General features: G+C 45.0%; 1 pseudogene; it reads right to left on the bottom strand.

Annotated features, from left to right (window-relative positions):
* Positions 1–1697: 1697 nt before the first annotated feature.
* Positions 1698–4581, bottom strand: Gm5249 (annotated as a pseudogene).
* Positions 4582–5502: the final 921 nt, after the last annotated feature.

The following is a 5502-nucleotide window of genomic DNA, read 5'->3' as shown; positions in this document are numbered from 1 at the left end:
GCATTGCTTTTATTATAAGGAAAACATGCTTCAGTTTATTGGCCAGGCTGTGTACAGTGACCTTAAACAAGCTACCTAGCTGCTTTGTGACTTAACCACATCACCCGTGAAAAGGAAGGGGTGACAATGCCAACCTCAGATGGTTGTAGGAAAGACTAAGATATTTGTGACATATCTGTAAAATTATCTGACACATGGCATTATAGCTGTTGTTCTTTCCACGATGGAAAGAGAAGAAAGAATACAGAATGTGTATGCTTGCCTTCTACATGGGGGAAGAACCTGTCTGGAACCTGTCTATTCTATATGAAGGCACTTACAGTAAATTTACCTACTTTTCGTTTTGTCTGGTTTGTTTCAGGTCGTAACGTAACTAGTCAAGGGAAAAATTGCCGGGGTTCGTTTTGACATAGATATCATCTGAGATGCAATCTGGGTGATCATGCTCTATCAGCTCATGGTGTCAAATACGTGGCTGAATCCAGTGACCTGATGATGGGTGTGTGTGAGCCATGTCTCAGGAGCGGGGTGAGCAACTGAACCGAAAGCAGAAGCAGGCCGGGGAGGGCTAAGCATTTGTATGAGGTGGAAGAGCCATCCTGTACTTTCAGGGGGATCTGAGGAGTCATAAAGAGAAAAACAGGACATTCTAGGTCACAGGAACAATGGATGGAAGTGTGGGTGTTGGGAGCAAGCCCGAGGGTTGGGGGAGAGGGCACAGACATGCCAGTCTGGAACAGAGGAGGCAAGACGAAGCCCAGCAGGAGATAAGCTTGGGCCGATAGCATGGCACCTAGCCTGCCAGTGGGCCTGTTGGCGTCTCTCCTCTAGGCGGATGGAGGATGATGGAGGCTTTTGTCCTTGAGCCGGCTCAGGAATGAAAGTGGATTCTGCTAATCACTGTGTGACTTGAACAAACCACTCAGTGTATTTGAGCCTTCTGGCCTTAAGTGGGGGGACAATAATATCATAGGAATTAGAGATATTTGTAAAATGTCGAGAATGATGCCTGCCACTAGAAAACGTTTGATCACTGTTGTTAATAGATTGTAGTACAGATTGGAGGAGCAGAAGGAATTTGAAAGCAGATAACGCTGGCAGGGACCCTAAGTATTCAGGAAGACGGCTGTGCCTGCAACAGCAGAAACAAGTGGAAATGACCAACCATGTTCTCCACACATTTGAATGAACTTTGGCAGGTGTCCACACACAAGGAGGAGGACTGGCAGTCAGAGGTGTGGCATTACGGCAGAAATGTAGGCTTTGTAGTGATGCTCGCTGCCTGTGTTAGGTACTGGACCTCCTCACTTTCCAGCTTCACAGCTACAGGAAAGTCACTTGCTGTCCTTCCCCACATCTGGAGGCTGGAAACAACTTGAGGACTGCCATGAAGATGCCAACTGCTGTGTGTGAGAGAATGGGTGTCAAGGCCATGATCTCCCAGAAGGCGAGCAGTAGTGTAAGAGGTGGTGTTTCAAATTCTGTAAGGTGACTCTGAAGCTCAGACTAGTGAGCTAGGCAGGAGGCTGGAGGATCGGGGGCATTTATTAGTTCTTCCCAAGCAGGCTTTATCAAGATCAAAAATAGGAGGCCACCTAAAAGCCTGAAAGTAAGTGGCAAAGTTTCTGGGTAGCAAACCCTGCCACCAAGCTGACTATGCTCACAATCCTGGAGCATCCAGGGCCAAACCTGGGCCCTTAAGAAGACAATGAGTTCAAAGAGAGGACATATCCATCGTATGCAGCACCCTGGCTGGCCAGCGACGTGAGGGTTCCTGAAGGAAACAGCAGAGTCACACAAGAAGGGAAGGCCTCGGCCTTGATCCGCAGGGGGCCATCGCTATGTCAGGAGATAGGGCTCATAAGCAGGGACTGGGAGCTATCACCCAAATAAAAGGCCTGTTTTTCTCTGTTTAAGAGTACAGTGGGTGGGCAGTGGTGGCGCACGCCTTTAATCTCAACACTTGGGAGGCCGAGGCAGGCGGATTTCTGAGTTCGAGGCCAGCCTGGTCTACAGAGTGAGTTCCAGGACAGCCAGGGCTATACAGAGAAACCCTGTCTCGAAAAACCAAAAAGAGTACAGTGGTCTCACTGGGGCATGGTAATGCACACTTTTAATCCTAGCAGTCAGGAGGCAAAGGCAGGTAGGTCTCTGTGAGTTTGAGGCCAGCCTGGTCTACACAGTGAGTTCCAGGACAGCCAGGGCTACATAGAGATGCCTTGTCTTAAAAAAAAAATAAAATAAAGACTACAGTAGTTTGCGGTTTGCAGTTTTTTGTTTTTTGTTTTTAATTCCAATAAAAATTAAGAGGTAAAAGTTTGGGTATATTTAAGAAAAGGTTATCATCTAGGAAAGCCATGTTAAGTAAGGTGACCCACAGAAAATGGACTCATAGTCCAGACCAGATAAATCAAGGATTGCATTTTACAGATTAGTATAGGATTTGGGAGATGGCACGGTAGGTAAAGGGAGTGACTGGGTTCGATCACTGAGATCCCAAGGCCGAAGGAGAAAACAAAGTCTTAAAAGGTATCCTCCGGGGCTGGAGAGATGGCTCAGCGGTTAACAGCACTGACTGCTCTTCTGAAGGTCCTGAGTTCAATTCCCAGCAACCACATGGTGGCTCACAACCATCCTTAGTGAGATCTGATGCCCTCTTCTGGAGTTCTGGAGTGTCTGAAGACAGCTACAGTGTACTTATATACAATAAACAAATTAAAAAAGAAGAGAGAGAAAGATATCCTCTGATTGTCACACATGTGCCATGGCAGGAACACAGACAAATGAATAGATGTAGCATTTTCTTTTCTTTCTTTCTTTTTTTTAAAGGTGTATACCACCATTAACCTTAATATATATATATATACACACACATATATATATGTGTGTGTGTGTGTGTGTATTTATTTATTTATTATATGTAAGTACACTGTAGCTGTCTTCAGACACTCCAGAAGAGAGCATCAGATTTCATTACGGATTGTTGTGAGCCACCATGTGGTTGCTGGGATTTGTGCCTCAGGACCTTTGAAAGAGCAGTCAGTGCTCTTAACCACTGAGCCATCTCACCAGGCCCCTTATTTTATTTCATTTCAGTTTAAAAGAGAATTGTCCCAGTTGGATTTAACTGTCATCCTGACACAACTTTCTAGAGTCATCTGAGAGCCTCAGTTGAGAAACTGCCTGGATCAAATTGTCCCAGGACATCCCAGGTAGGGATTATCGTGGCTGTTTATTGGTACAGAAAGGCCCAGCACATTGAAAGTGGTACCATCCCCAGGCAAGTAAGCCTGAACTGTACAATAAAGCTAGTTGAGTATTAGCTGGCCTGTGGCTACCTAGGAGAAGCTGGAAAGATGGCTCAGCGATTAAGAACACTGGCTCTTCTTTCAAGGGTTCTGAGTTCAATTCCAAGCAGCCACATAGCTGCTCCCAGCTGTCTATAACAGGATCAAATGCCCTCTTCTGGTGTGCAGACAGACATGCAGACAAAGCACACATTTACATTGAATAACTCTTAAAAAAAAAAAAGACTTTCAAAATAAACTAGAGGTAAGGTGCAGCTTAGCTCAGGTATATATTCTATTGTGTTCTGTAGCCCCTGACTTGGTGATTTCTCAGTCTGCTAACAACATGGAAGGAAACCAGGTTAGCAAAGCTAATTGTGCCAAGATAAATAACACTGCAAGCATACTCATGTTCTTTTTTTTTTTAATTATTTGAAATACAACTTTATTCTGATTCTAAACGAAAAGAACGGAAATGACGGTAACCAACAAGATTTCACCATTGAACATTGTGATGCGACTGTAATAGTCTTATCTTTGAAATCCAGGAAGGAAACAACCATGGGGCAAGAGCCAGCATGGCAACAAACTCCAAGTTAGGATCTCCAGCGAGCTTTCTGGCAAGCCAGAGGAAAGGCTTTTCAATGTTGTGGTTACTTCTGGCAGAAATATGGCTCACACCTTTAATCCCAGCACTTGGGAGGCAAAGGCAGGTGGATTTCTGAGTTCGAGGCCAGCCTCGTCTACAGAGTGAGTTCCAGGACAGTCAGGGCTACACAGAGAAACCCTGTCTTGAAAAACCAAAAAAACACAAAAAACCAAAAAACAAAAACAAACAAACAAAAAACCCTCAGATTCTTCTTTCGGTGGAAGACAATGGATTTTGCCTTCACTTCCCTATCTTTAATATCCACTTTGTTGCCACACAATACAGCGGGGATGTTTTCACACACGCGTACCAGAGCTCTATGCCAGTCAGTTAGGCACGTTCTTGTAAGAAACTCTCGATGTTACGTCGAACATTATAATGGCACACTGGGCTTGGATGTAGTAGCCGTCACGCAGCCCCCCGAACTTCTCTTGGCCGGCTGTGTCCCACACGTAGAACTTGATGGGTCCTCTGTTGGTATGGAAGATGAGCGGGTGCACCTCCACGCCCAGGGTGGCTACATACTCCTTCTCAAACTCGTCCGTCCGTCAAATGGCGCTTCATGAACATCGTCTTCCCGGTGCCGCCGTTACCCACCAGGATGAGCTTGGACTGGACCTGTGGCTCTCCCTGAGAGGCCATTGCTGCGATCCAATCCTTCCAGCAGAGTCTGTCCAACTGAAACTGGCAAGGTGGCAGACGCCCCGTACTCGTGGGGTTTTGTTTTGTTTTGTTTTGTTTGTTTGTTTTGTTTTGTTTTGTTTTTTACTATTGGCCTCTGTCATGGGAGTAAAGAATTCGGAACAGCCGGGCAGTGGTAGCGCATGCCTTTAACCCCAGCACTTGGGAGGCAGAGGCAGGCGGATTTCTGAGTTCGAGGCCAGCCTGGTCTACAAAGTGAGTTCCAGGACAGCCAGGGCTATACAGAGAAACCTTGTCTCGAAAAACCAACCAACCAACCAAACAAAAGCCTTATCAGGCTTTTTGGTTTCTACTTTACCAACTCATGGGAAAAACCTGTACTAGATTTTAGAGATGTAACACAGAAGTACAAAAATTTCACCTATGTGAGAAAGAATGGTGGACTACGAAGAAATGACATCATGACAGAAACAGTGTTTTGAAGCCAAGGACTAAATTAATAAGTATGACTATTTTGACACATTATCCAGAAGCCACCTGCAACTATAAAATAAAAATTAAAAAAAGCAATCAATCTGTTCATCTAGTCAGCTATAGTGGTTCATGCTTTCAGTCCCAGCATTCGGGAGGTGGAAGATCAGAGTTCAAAGTTACCCTCTACAACATATCAAGGCCGAGGCCAGCTTGGAATACATGAACAAACAAACAAACAAACAAATCTTAAAAATCACATTCACCTATATAGTTCTAAAATACACACACACAAAATACTACTTGAGTTGACAATGTGACTGCTGCTAGCTACTGGGATCTTTAAGAGATCAAAACATTGGACTGGAGAGATGGCTCAGCGGTTAAGAGCACTGACTGCTTTTCCAGAGATTCTGAGTTCAATTCCCAGCAACAGATGGTGGCTCACAACCA

Source organism: Mus musculus, chromosome 19 (assembly GCF_000001635.26).
Source record: "Mus musculus strain C57BL/6J chromosome 19, GRCm38.p6 C57BL/6J".
Classification (NCBI taxonomy): Eukaryota; Metazoa; Chordata; class Mammalia; order Rodentia; family Muridae; genus Mus; species Mus musculus.
The sequence above is the reverse complement of the archived record's forward strand: the minus strand, read 5'-3'. Positions and strand labels throughout refer to the sequence as shown.